The following is a 14,020-nucleotide window of genomic DNA, read 5'->3' as shown; positions in this document are numbered from 1 at the left end:
TGGCTATTGACCCCAGTGAGGAATCCCTGGACCAGGGCAGAGGAACGGTACAATGAGGCACATGGGCGAACTAGGAGGATTATAGAACGGACCTTCGGGGTCCTGAAGGCCAGGTTTAGGTGCCTGCATATGACAGGGGGATCCCTCATGTACTCACCAAAGAAGGTGTGTCATATCATCGTGGCCTGCTGTATGCTTCACAATCTTGCATTGCGACGCCAGGTGCCTTTCCTGCAGGAGGATGGTCCAGATGGTGGTGTTGTAGCAGCTGTGGAGCCTGTGGAGAGTGAAGAGGAGGAAGACGACGGGGATGACACGGACAACAGGGACACAGTTATACAACAGTATTTTCAGTAGCACACAGGTAAGAATCACCCACGCCATTTTACATTTACTTCTGGCCTCCTGCATCTCTACTTTCTGTGTTTCCCCCCAGTTCCTTTTCACTGATTTTTGACTTTCCCTTCCCTTTTCAGAGCTGTATGACCCACAGCGTGACTTCTGCTTTGTTTGCCCATGGACTAATGCTTATTGACACTGGTATGTTGTCATCACAATGTAAATGAACATTATTGCACCGTTATGTGTAATACATTTGTAAAGAATGCAAGCAGACTCCTGACATTTGAAGTGCAATTGGTGATTTATTTTAAGTGCTGCGTATAGGTCCATGATAGTAAAACGGTGATGGGTGGGGGTGGAGTAATGTCCATGGCAGAGTCCAGTTCTCAGTAGCACAGGTGCATTGCCCATATGCCTGTGGAAGGATGGAGCAGGGGCAGTTCAAGGTTGGACAGGGTGACAATGTGGGACAGTGGGATGACATCAGGGGGTATCGTTTGCTGGCGGGGGTCTTGGCATCCTACTCTGTCTTCTTGTGTGATCTCAGGTTCCGCTTGCGGGGTGGTTGATCTTCATCAGGAGGTGGGGTTCTGGTGGCCTGTCGTTGTGTGGGGGCCTCCTGTCCACTAGCGCCGGCGGAGGTGGTAGGCTGTTCGTCGTCTGGGCTGGTGACAGGGGCCCTTTGGGGTGCCACATGGTCCCGCAATGTGGTGACTATCTGGTTGAAGGCCAGGACGATAGTCCCCATTGCGGTACCGATGTTCCTGAGTTCGTCTCTGAACCCCATGTACCGTTCCTCCTGCTGTGCCTGGATCTCCTGGAACCTGGCCAGTACCGTCGCCATCGTCTCCTGGGAGCGGTGGTATGCTCCCATGATGGTGGTGAGGGCCTCTTGGAGAGTGGGTTCCCTGGGCCGGTCAACCCCCTCTCGCACTACAGCCCTCCCAGTTGCCCTGTTTCCCCGGGCCTCTGTCCCCTGTGCCCACTACCACTGCCCCCAGGTCCCTGTTGTTGTTGGGGTGGTGGGTCAGCCTGGGTGCCCTGTAGTGGCGGACACACCGCTGATTGACGCGTCCTGGAGACAGAGGCATGGGCCCGCTGGGTGGGAACTGTGCTGGTATTCCCAGAGGGGGTTGGGTCTGCTGTGGCCTGTGTCTGTGTGTGGGGAACCGACTGTCCAGAGGTCCCCGATGGTCCGGGCTGGTCATCAGGTTCTAGGTCGACAGAGCTGCTGTCATCACTGGGGGCCTGTTCTGGGGGCGGGATGGACAAATCTGGACCCTCCTGGCTGGTGTGTTGGCATTCGGGCCCTGCAGGGGTAAAAGAGTATGGTTATTGCTTCTGTGTGTGCCATGGCGTGCGATTTGTGGGTGCCCTTGTCCCCCAGTGCTGGCAGTCCCTTGTGGGAGGAGTTGTGAGGGTGGTTTGTGGGGGGGGTGGGTATGTGCAGTGGTCATGCTTGGGTGATGGGTGTCCATGGTTTGTGTTGGCATTCAGGGATTGGTGTTGTGTTGGGTGGGTTGTGCTGGTGAGACATTGGCAGGGAGGATGTGTGCTGGGGGGTTGGGGGTGAGGGTGGGGGTGTGGGTAGGCATGCTGGTGGTTGGGGGGGTGAAGTAGTTGAGATTAGACTTACCAGAGTCCATTCCTCCGCCTACTCCAGCGAGGCCCTCAGGATGTTCAAGACCTCTTGCTCCCATGCTGTGAATTCGGGTGGAGTGGGTGGGGGTCCGCCGCCAGTCTTCTGCACAGCAATGTTGTGTCTTGACACCATCGACCGCACCTTCCCCCGTAGGTCGTTCCATCGCTTTCGGATGTCTTCCCGGTTTCTGGGATGCTGTCCCACAGCGTTGACCCTGTCGACGATCCTTTGCCATAGCTCCGCCTTCCTGGCTATTGTGGTGTGCTGCACCTGTGTGCCGAATAGCTGGGGCTCTACCCTAATTATTTCCTCCACCATGACCCTGAGTTCTTGGTCCGAGAACCTGGGGTGTCTTTGGGGTGCCATGGGGTGGTGTGGGGTGGTGTTTGTGGTGATGAGTGTGGTGTGTGTGGTGGTGTGTGGTGTTTTGTGCGTGGATGTAGTGTGGGTGATGATGTTGTGTTCCTCTGTGTGTTGGGGTTTTCGATAGCTGTGCTCTCTCTCTCTCTCTCTCGCCTTCTCTCCGAATTTCTAGTAGTGGGGGTTTGTGGGTGATGTGGGTGTGTGTTTTATAGTTGATTGGATGTGTGGGTGTGGTGTGTGTATGTGCATCAGGTGTGTGTATTTCGAATTGTCCAATGTGGCTGTGTTTTGTAAAGGTGTGAGTATTTTGACCGCGGCGGTGTGTACCGCCAATGGAATACCGCGGTTGAAAGACCGACGCTTGGATTCGTGGGTCGTAATGGCATGGGCGTGTTTGTGTTGGCGTGACGTGGAGGTTTGGTCATCTCCAGTTTATCGCTGACCGCTGATGAGGCGGCCTTCCGTGGATGTCGGGTTTTTGGCAGTTTGGCAGTTGTGGGTCAGAATGACTGTGGCGGTTTACCGCGGCCACGGCGGTAGAATGGCGGACTTCTGACCGGCGGTAAGAGCCTTTTACCGCCGAGGTCAGAATTACCCCCTCAGTCCCACTCCAACCCCAAAGGTTGTATTTGCCCTCTACACCTAGTCAGGCTCCCATGGGTTCCAGCTGTACATAAAATGGGTCTAGACAGAGCCCCCCATGGGCATGTGCTTTTCCCCTGCAATGTTAGTGCATGGCTTAGTGCATAGGGCTGCTCCCTGTGTATTGTGTCTGCCAATGGTAGTGGTGTTGCAGGCATTGACCATGTGTCTCCTCTGTCTTTCCCCCCTTTTTTGTTTTGTCACTCTGTCCTTGTGTGCATTAGCATCATCTGGCGGAGGAGCATTGGCACCAGAGCAGGAGGCAGCTGCAACCCACATGGCCATGGAGGGTGAATTAACGGAGTCAGAAGGCACCAGTGGGACGGAGGGCGAGGGGAGCTCCACGACGGGAACAGGAGGAGACACCAGCGACAGCGACTCCTCCTCTGATGGGAGCTCCCTTGCGGTGTTTGGCACCTCTGTGCCCACCGCAACAACAGGTACAGCTGCCCCCCCCCTACCAGCACCGCCCTCCCAGCAGCCCCTCATCGAGTTTCCCGTGCCCGCTCACCCAAGAGAGTTTGCATCTCCTTCGCCCCAGGCACCTCAGGCCTTGCCCCAGTCAGCCCTGCTGCCCTCAGTGAGGAGGCTATTGAGCTCCTGAGATCCTCACTGTTGGGAAATCAACCATTTGGAATGCCATCCAGGGTGTTGAGAGGCATTTGCAGCAAATAAATGCATACCTGGAGGGCATTCCTTCTGGTGTGGTGGCCCAACAGAGAGCATTTCAGGCTCTGGCCTCAGCACTGATGGCATCCATTGTCCCTGTGTCCTGCCTCCCCCCTCCAACTTCCTCTACCCAGACCCTATCCTCTGTACCTCAGCCTATGCCAAGCACACCATCAGACCAGCATGCACACTCATCAACACACAAGAGTGGACATGGCAAACATAAGCACCATACATCCCACAGGCACTCACACAAGCACCATCCCTGTTAGGAGGTCCAAGTTCTTGGGATCTGCACGATGCTGAATAAGGGTCCCACTTCCAGGCAACACCAAAGTCAGATACTGTTATAGCGCTGAACTTTGGGGGGGCCCAGCCGGGGGAAAGGGTAATCGGAAAGGAACAGCCAGGAGGGAGATCTGAAAAGAAAAAGGTTAATACAACACATACAACGATGGCTTTTACTAAAATAATTCACTGCCTCATAAAGATCTCACTAATCTCCCAAGAATAAATTTCAAAAGGAACGAATTCTCCAGAATATGATTTCCAATAAAATTCTGCACGACCCTAAATCAAGATATCTATAAAGGCCATAAGTGAAACTATTCCACCAAAGAATCGTGTCTCATAATCATTAAACAAAAAACAATATAAGTTCCTTAAAATCACTCCTTCAGAAGAAAGTACTATTTTTGTCCTTTTCTTAGAATCTTAAAGTCACTCGATTTTTAAATAAAACAGTATTCATCAAAATACACTTTCTTTTTCGATAATCATAACATTGAGAATCCAACAACACTATGGGGGTCATTCCGACCCCGGCGGGTGGCGGAAGCCGCCCGCCTGGCGGGAACCGCCAGAAGACCGTACCGCGGTCAAATGACCGCGGCGATCATTCTGACTTTCCCGCTGGGCCGGCGGGCGACCGCCAGAAGGCCGCCCGCCGGCCCAGCGGGAAAGCCCCTTCAACAATGAAGCCGGCTCCGAATGGAGCCGGCGGAGTTGAAGGGGTGTGACGGGTGCAGTGGCACCCGTCGCGATTTTCAGTGTCTGCTAGGCAGACACTGAAAATCATTATGGGGCCCTGTTAGGGGGCCCCTGCACTGCCCATGCCTGTGGCATGGGCAGTGCAGGGACCCCCAGGGGCCCCACGACACCCATTCCCGCCATCCTGTTCCTGGCAGTTTTTACCGCCAGGACCAGGATGGCGGGAAGGGGGTCAGAATCCCCATGGCGGTGCTGCGAGCAGCGCCGCCATGGAGGATTCTTTGGGGCAGGGGTAAACCGGCGGGATACCGCCGGTTGCCCTTTTCAAAGCCGCGGTCAGAATTGCCCATGAAGCACCGCCAGCCTGTTGGCGGTGCTTCCGCGGCACTCTGCCCTGGCGGTTGAAAACCGCCAGGGTCAGAATGACTGCCTATGTAATGACATCCGTTCACTAAACGCTTTTTAAAACGATTACACAACCCTTTGAACGGAATCTCTAATAGTAAACAAGTAACCTTTTTCAAAGATAAATGCCCCGGAGGCAAATGGTTACTTTGAATTATAGTTGCAATACACGAACGGGAAAATACAATGTTGCCTAGCAACCCTCCCGTCGCTCGAAGACTCTTTAAATAAACTCCGAGTGCGGAGTTCACGGAAATGGGCAAACAGCCCAAAAGGAAATCTCTCACCGCCGCGAGCCGGCCGCTCACTGTTAGAAAAGGTAGACTCCAGAGAAATCTCGGCAGCGGAATCAAAGAGACTCGTTCCTCGCAGACGCTCAGAATAGAAGGCGTCGGTTGAACGGGTGTGGCAGGTATTTATAGCCTGACCACACCCAAGACCAATTAGTATCAGGGAAGGCTGGGAAATGAAGTCCTCCCTGATTTCCTGGTTCTTATATTACAGTTCTGTGTGATCAAATGTGGATGTAGACTCTTCATTTTATTATTCTTGAAGAATGGTTAGAGCAATGATACCACCAATGGCCCAATCTTTTTGATAAATGACTTTTACCACACAAAATGTGTGGTGTCAAGGAAATGGTGGCTGCTTCATATGAATAATTGCACCCACACGTCACTGGAATCCTGACAATCCCCATGCAGACACACCAACATCCACTGTCTCCACTGTGTCTCCCCCTCCACATCCACCTCCTCCCTTCCTGTCTTGTCTCCACTCACACCTGCATGCACTACATCTTCATCCACTACCTCAGTCACCAGCACGCCCATCACCACACAACGCTCACATGCAATCACCACCCCCACTACCATTCACAAATCCCCTGTGTCCTATCCCAGTGTGTCTGTGAGCCCTCCTCCCAAAGTACACAAACGCAGACACACACCCATCCAACAGCCATCCACCTCACAACAGCCTCCGGCCCATGCACCTTCACCCAAATTCAGCAGACCCACACCTCCTACAACCACTATCTCTTCCTCCACTCCCAAACCCCCTCCATCTTCCCGTCCCAGTGTGTCTAAGAAACTCTTCCTGGCTAACATTGACCTCTTCCCTACACCTCCCCCCGTCCTTCCCCTAGGGACAGGCTGTCCAGGTCTCAGCCCAGCACCTCAGCCACCAAATCCTCCAGCACTGTGGTCTCAGCAAGTCCTGTCACATCGCAGGCGGCACCCATCAGGGATGCCAGTGTGCCACCTAGCGAGGCCAAGGATCAGCCCATTCTGCCTCCTGCCAAGGTGAAAAAGGTGCCCCCATGCCGGAGGGAGAATCAGCACCAACCACCCGGCAAGTGCTCCTCCAAGCCAAAAGGGGACAGTGCCAAGGGACCAGCAGCGACATCAAAGGTGGGGAAGGGACACAAGGCGAAGGGCAAGTCAGAACAGGGCATGGAGCCTCCGGATGAGGGACCAAAGTCACCCCTTCTGGCAACCAGAACAGCAACCTGTACGGTGGTGAACACCGCCACCTGCACCGCCACCTACACATCTGCTGCCTGAGCAACAGTCCCCAGGATTATCCTCAGTGGGCAGCCATCCGAGGCTGCAGGAGACGTCCTGCTGTGTCCCTCCACAGGTGCTGACACTTTCACCACCGCCAGCATCTCCACCACAGACACTGCCGCAACCACTGCTACCAGCCCCGCGAAGTGCTAAGACAGTGCCACCACAGCTGACATGGCTATCATCCCAGTGGCCAGCCATTCGAGGCTGCAGGAGACGTCCAGGACCCTGCACAGCGTACATGAGGCACAACACCCAGCACTACTTGTACCTGCAGGTGGCAGGCAAAGTCGCAGCAGGGTGGAGTGTGTCTCTGCCTCCATGGAGTATCATGCTACCTGTTCCCAGGCAGTCTCATGGCACACTCACCCAGGTGAAGGAATGGGACCTGCCACACTGCATGTAAAGCACTCTGGGCACAATGCCCCCTCCAGAACCAGTGGTGAAAACCATCCACTACCTCAGTCCTTGGCAGAATGAAGCACTCTGGGCGCAATGCCCCCTCCAGAACCAGTGGAGAAAAGCATCCACTACCCCAGTCCTTGGCAGGATGAAGCACTCTGGGCACAATCCCCACTCCAAAACCAGAGGAGGAAAGCATCCACTACCCCAGTCCTTGGCAGGAGGAAGCACTCTGGGCACAATGCCCCCTCCAGAACCAGTGGAGAAAAGCATCCGCTACCCCAGTCCTTGGCAGGATGAAGCACTCCAGGCACAATGCCACCTCCAGACCCAGTGGAGAAAAGCATCCACTAGATGAAGCACTCTGGACACAAAGCCTCCTCCAGAACCAGTGGAGAAAAGCATCCACTACCCCAGTCCTTGGCAAGATGAAGCACTCTGAGCACAATGCCCCCTCCAGAACCAGTGGAGACTGTTATCCACTTGAGAGACTGTGGCTTTGCACTCCCCAGGATAAAGCAGTGGGCAAACCACCCACTGGAGTGACTTAAGAGAATGTGGCTTTGAACTCCCCAGGATGAAGCAGTGGGCATGGAGCCCCCTTGGGGAGCAGTGGCGTCGTCCGTTTATCCGGCTAAGGTGCCCCCCTCCCCTTCCCCCTGAGGTGCCTGTTTATTTTTGATCTGATGCCCCAGCAGTGTTCTCTCCGTTTCGAGTCAGGTATCATGTGTGGGCTTCACCCATGCATTTTGGGACCACTGGTCCACGGATAATGATTTCATTACTATCCGGACTTGTGTAGTTGGTTTACATATTTGTATATACTGATATTTTAATTTTGGCCTATCTTATTTTTCGATGATTACACTCGTTACAATAATTTCATTTTGTCCTTGCGTTCTTCCAGTGGGTGACGGGGTGTATATGTAATGTTACTGCATGTATTTGTGTGTATGGTGTTGTGGGTGAGGGTGGGGGTGGGGGTGTTGCGTGTTGTGTGTGTGTGTCACTCTCTTTTCCCTCCTCCCCTCCCCTGTGTGCTAGTTGCAGTACTCACCGTGATCGTCACCGGCGTCCCTGCTGCTCATGATACAACAGGAGGTAAACCAACATGGGCAGGACCTGTAACTCGGGCTCCTTGGCATCCTGGTTCCTCGTTGGGTGTTGAAAGGTGAGTGGTTTCCGTTCCACAGACTATTTCCGCCGTGGTTTTGATGGCATTGGTACTGCCCTGGAAAAGGTGGCGGATAGGCCTGTTGTAATACAGTGGGTGGTACATTGTGTTCCGCCTGTCTGTTGGCGGTTACCGCCATGGTGTTTGTTTCCACTGCCGTGGCGGTCAGAGTGTTAAAGTGGCTGTCTATGTTGGCGGTTTCCGCCATGGCCGTGATTCCATTTTTTTTACTGCCGGCCTGTTGGAGGTATTATCGCCGCTTTAACACCGACCTCCAGGGTTGTAATGAGGGCCTTAGTGTCATATGTACGAAGGCATTTTGCATTTCCTAATGGTCGGAATCACAATTGTGGGTTGTTAGGAAATGCAAAATGCCATTTCGAAAGGCATTTGTAGTGGTGTAAAAGGCAATTCCTATCTTGTAAAAACTGCATTTTGGAAATCGCAAAATAGGAAATCGCAAATAGGGATTTCCTAATTGTGATTTGCTAACTGCATGTACAACAGATTTCCTAATTGCAATTAGTTGCAAAATGGGCATTTATGAAATGAAGTCACCATTGAGTCATCTCAGGTGGTAATCAGGTGCAAAATATAAAAAGACACCCAAAATGTGCCCTTTTCTGCACAAAAATAATCCGCCTTACAACGCAGACACCCTTGCACCATAGTACAAAGGTGCTTGTGTTGGCGCCAGGCAGTCAAAATGCACCAGCACAGGGAAAAGGCTGGAACGCACCATATGTTTTTAAATATGGTGCATTCCTGCCCTTTCCCTGTCATGCAGTGAAGCAAGGTGATTTGCTGCGCTGTGCTGAATGACTTTCTTATAAATATGCGCCTAAGAGTTTATGTTAGGGAAGTAACTAGAAACAAAGGTGGTCATTACAACCCTGGCGGACGGTGTTAAAGCGGCGGTAAAACCGCCAATGGGCCGGCGGTAAAAAAATTGCAATTACGACCGTGGCGGAAACCGCCAACAAAGACAGCCACTTTAATACTCCGGCCGCCACGGCGGTACAAACAAACAGCGCGGCGGTCACCGCCAACAGACAGGCGGGAGACAAAGTACCGCCCACAGTATTACAACAGTCCAATCCGCCACCTTTTCCAGGGCGGATTCACCGCGGATAAAAACACGGAGGAAACAGGAATTTTGAAGGGAAAGCTCTCACCTCTACACACTCCACGAGGAACGAGGACACCATAAACCCGGAACTCCAAATTCTACCTGCGATAGTCTTCCTGCTCCTCTACCAGGAGCACGAATGCCGGCGGCGAAGACCACGGTGAGTACTGCACCTACGACACAGGGGAGGGGGGAGGGAAAAAACAGGGACACACACATGCAACACCCACACCCTCACCCACTACAACGCACACAAATGCATATCAATACATCACAGTAACACCCCCAACCCAACCAGAAGAATGCAAAGACAATAGAAAATTAGTGTAACCATTGTAATATATTAAAAACAAGTAGTCAGAAATATATATATACACCATGTACAAAATAAATACCAAGCATAGTAGTCCTGGTAGTGCACTAAGATAGTCCGTGGAACACTGGGACCACACGGTATGGGCGAGGCCCACACAAGATCCCAGACCATTACGGAGAGAACACTGCAGGGGCATCAGATAGCAATAAAACAGGCACCTCAGGGGGAGGGAAAGGGGGGCACCTCAGCCACTTGAGTGCACGGCGACAAATCCACGAGGGGGCCACATGCCCACTGTTCCAGCTGTTCCATCCTGGGGAGTGTAAAGCCACAGTCTCTCAAGTCTCTACAGTGGGTGGTCTGCCCACTGTTCAATCCTGGGGAGTGCAAAGCCACAGTCTCTCAAGTCTCTACAGTGGGTGGTCTGCCCACTGTTCAATCCTGGGGAGTGCAAAGCCACAGTCTCTCAAGTCTCTACAGTGGGTGGTCTGCCCACTGTTCAATCCTGGGGAGTGCAAAGCCACAGTCTCTCAAGTCTCTACAGTGGGTTGTCTGCCCACTGTTCAATCCTGGGGAGTGCAAAGCCACAGTCTCTCAAGTCTCTACAGTGGGTGGTCTGCCCACTGTTCAATCCTGGGGAGTGCAAAGCCACAGCCTCTCAAGTCTATACAGTGGGTGGGTTGCCCACTGTTCCATCCTGGGGAGTGCAAAGCCACAGTCTCTTAAGTGGATAACAGTCTCCACTGGTTCTGGAGGGGGCATGGTGCCCAGAGGGCTTCATCCTGTTAAGGACAGAGGTAGTGGATGGATCTCTCCACTGGTTCTGGAGGGGGCATGGTGCCCAGAGTGCTTCATCCTGTTAAGGACAGAGGTAGAGGATGACAGTCTCCACTGGTTCTAGAGGGGGCATGGTGCCCAGAGTGCTTCATCCTGTTAAGGACAGAGGTAGTGGATGACAGTCTCCACTGGTTCTGGAGGGGGCATGGTTCCCAGACTTGCCGGGTTTCTTGTGGCCCTTCCCCACCTTGGAAGGTGTCACAGCTGACTCCACACTCCCAACTGGACCCCTGGGAGCGGCTTTGGTGGCTGGAGTCTTCACCCTCTCCCGCCGGGCACTGGCCAACTTCTGATGCTTCACAGGTGGGAGACTATCTGTGCTGTGGCTCCGTGCCACACTGGCTGCCCTGGTGGCCGGTGCACTCCAGATTCTGGTGACTACAGGCACCACTGGTCCCGGAGATGTTGTGGCTGAGGTGCTAGTTCAGGACCTATGAGACGGACGGGGTGGGGGAGGTGTGGGAAAGAGGTCAAGGTTGGACAGGAAAAGTTTTTGGACACACTGGGACGGGTAGCTGGAGGGGGTTTAGGAGTGGAGGAAGAGGTGGTTGTAGGAGGTGTACGTTTGGTGACTTTGGGTGAAGGTGCATGCGCTGGAGGCTGTTGTGAGGTGGATGACTGTTTGGTGGGTGTGTGCCTGCGTTTGTGTATCTTGGGAGGGGGCGTCACAGACACACTGTGAGAGGACACAGGGGACGTGTGAATGGTAGTGGGGGTGGTGACTGCACGTGAGCGGGGTGTGCTGGTGGGTGAGCTGGAGAGGGACGTAGTGGCTGTAGAGGTAGTGCATGCAGGTGTGAGTGTAGACAAGACTGGGAGGGAGGAGGGAGACGAGGAGTAGGGGGACACAGTGGAGGCAGTGGATGTTGGTGTGTCTGCATGTGTGTGATGCTTGCGTGAGTGCCTGTGGGATGTGTGGTGCTTATGTTTGCCTGAGCTTCCCTTGGGTGTTGACGTGTGTGCATTTTGGTCTGTAGGTATGCTTGGGATAGGCTGAGGTACAGGGGATTGGGTCAGGGTTGAGGAAGTTGGAGGGGGAGGCTAGAGACGGGGACAATGGCTGCCATCAGTGCTGAGGCCAGAGTCTGAAAAGCTCGGTGAAGGGCCGCCTGACCAGAATGAATGCCCTCCAGGAATGCATTGGTTTGTTGCAACTGCCTCTCTACACCCTGGATGGCATTCAAAATGGTAGACTGCCCAACAGTGATGGACCTGAGGAGGTCAATGGCCTCCTCACTGAGGGCAGCAGGGGTGACTGAGGCAGGGCCTGAGGTGCCTGGGGCGAAGGTGATGCCCACCCTCCTGGGTGAGCGGGCATGGGGCAAAGGCTGAGGGGCTGCTGGGAGGGCAGTGCTGGTAGGGGGGGTGGCGGCTGTACCTGTAGATGCGGGGGCCACAGATGTTGCCGCCACCACAAGGGAGCTCCCATCAGAGGACGAGTCCGTGTCGCTGGTGTCAGCTCCTGTCCCCGCCATGGAGCTCCCCTCGCCCTCCGTCCCACTGTTGACTTCAGACTCCGTAGTGTTGTCCTCCAGGGCTATGTGGGATGCAGCTCCCTCATGCTCCGTTGCCACTGCTCCTCTGCCTGATGATGCTAATGCACACAAGAACAGGGAGACCACAAAAAGGGGGGGGACGACAGAAGAAAGACATGTTGAGTGTATGCATTACCACTACCGTTGGCGGACACGACAGACACAGAAGCCCCCTGCACTACGCCGCGCTCTTGGGCTCCACTGTTCAATTTATGGGAAATGACCTACAAGGCTATGACGACACAGGGGCATGACTAGCTGTACTTGGCACTCTACAGAGGTGGGCTGGGGAGCCACATGGCCTGACATACGGAGGGGCCTTGCCTACGGAACTCGCCCTGGCCTAGGGAAACCCACAGCCCTCCTCCCCCACCAAGACACCTCCACTGCGCGCAAAGTCAGCAGAATGAGAGTTTACTCACCCCCTTGTGGCTACTGTGATGCCCTCAAGCACCCATCCAACTCCGGGTAGGCCACCGCCAGGATCCTGAACATCAGGGGGGTCATGGTGCGACGGGCACCCCTCCCACGTTGGGAGACCATCCCCAGCTGAGCCTCCGCCGTCTTCTTGCTCCAGTGGCGAATGTCCTCCCATCTTTTCCGGCAGTGGGTGCTCCATCTGAGGTAGACCCCCAGGGTCCAGACGTCCTTGGCGATGGCACGCCAAATATCTTTCTTCTGGTGGGCGCTGACCTACATGAAATGTACAGGGGAAAAAGAGAAGTTATTACCAACTGCACCGTCGAAGTGATTGGCCCCCATCCCTACCCTTGCCATGTGGCACATGCATTCACCGTCTTTCATGCACGCAGCACTCTCCCCCCTTCCTTCTTACATCCAGCCCTCTCCACACAGGCATAGCCCATACAGCATGCTCCCAGTGTACTTACCTGTTTGTCTGGAGGACCGTAGAGTAGTGTGTACTGGGGGAGGACCCCATCCACGAGTTTCTCCAACTCCTCCGATGTGAAGGCAGGGGCCCTTTCCCAAGACACTCGAGCCATTGTCTCTTCCAGACCGAGGTCACAGCAGCACTTGCAGTGTAGGTCCTCTCCTGTCGAAGATCAGGTATTGAGTGATTGAAGTGATAGAAAATGGTTGTCACGTCCGCGGCGGTGCGTACCGTCACCGCCAGCGTACATCGCCATTGGCTCTTGGGACCCATAGGGTCCAATGTTAACCAGTGCAGCAGTGCGCCGCAGTCTTCGACCACCTACCGCGATGGTGTACAACGCCAGCGCAGTTACCTCACATCCTATTGACCCACTTTACAGGTCAGTCAGCCGCCATGTCAGGGGCCCACATGGCTTCATTTCCAACTGCGTCACTCATAGCTAGGCCTAGACTCAACACACATACAGGCCACCTTTTGTGTATGATAGGTGGTCTGTGTAAACTGTGGGTACGTACCTCTGAGTTGTTTGACTCTGTGCTCGCTGTTGTCCTTCATAGGCACCGTCCGCTGCTACATGTGAGGAGATGGCGGCATTCTCCGGTGTACCGACCGTTGGTGGACCTGTCGACAATGGAGGAGCGACATTTGATTATCACATACAGGCTTGACCGTGCCACAATCCAGGAACTGTGTACCCAGTTGGAGCCAGACCTGATGTCAGCAATCCGCAATCCCACAGGAATCCCCCCTCAAGTGCAGGTGCTGTCAGTGCTCCATTTCCTTGCAAGTGGCTCCTTTCAGACAACAGTGGCCATGGCATCAGGGATGTCCCAGCCTATGTTTTCCAACGTATTGTCCAGAGTGTTGTCTGCCCTTCTGAAACACATGCAGAGCTACATTGTTTTCCCTCAGGTGGAGGATTTGCCTACAGTGAAAGGGGATTTATATGCCCTGGGACACATCCCCAACATCATAGGAGCCATTGATGGGACACATGTGGCTTTGGTCCCCCCCCCCACAGGAGTGAACCGGTGTACAGAAACCGGAAGAGTTATCATTCTATGAATGTACAGATGGCATGTTTGGCAGACCAGTACATCTCCCAAGTGAA

The sequence above is a fragment of the Pleurodeles waltl genome, chromosome 9 (assembly GCF_031143425.1).
Source record: "Pleurodeles waltl isolate 20211129_DDA chromosome 9, aPleWal1.hap1.20221129, whole genome shotgun sequence".
Lineage (NCBI taxonomy): Eukaryota > Metazoa > Chordata > Amphibia > Caudata > Salamandridae > Pleurodeles > Pleurodeles waltl.
This window is presented reverse-complemented; position numbering follows the sequence as displayed.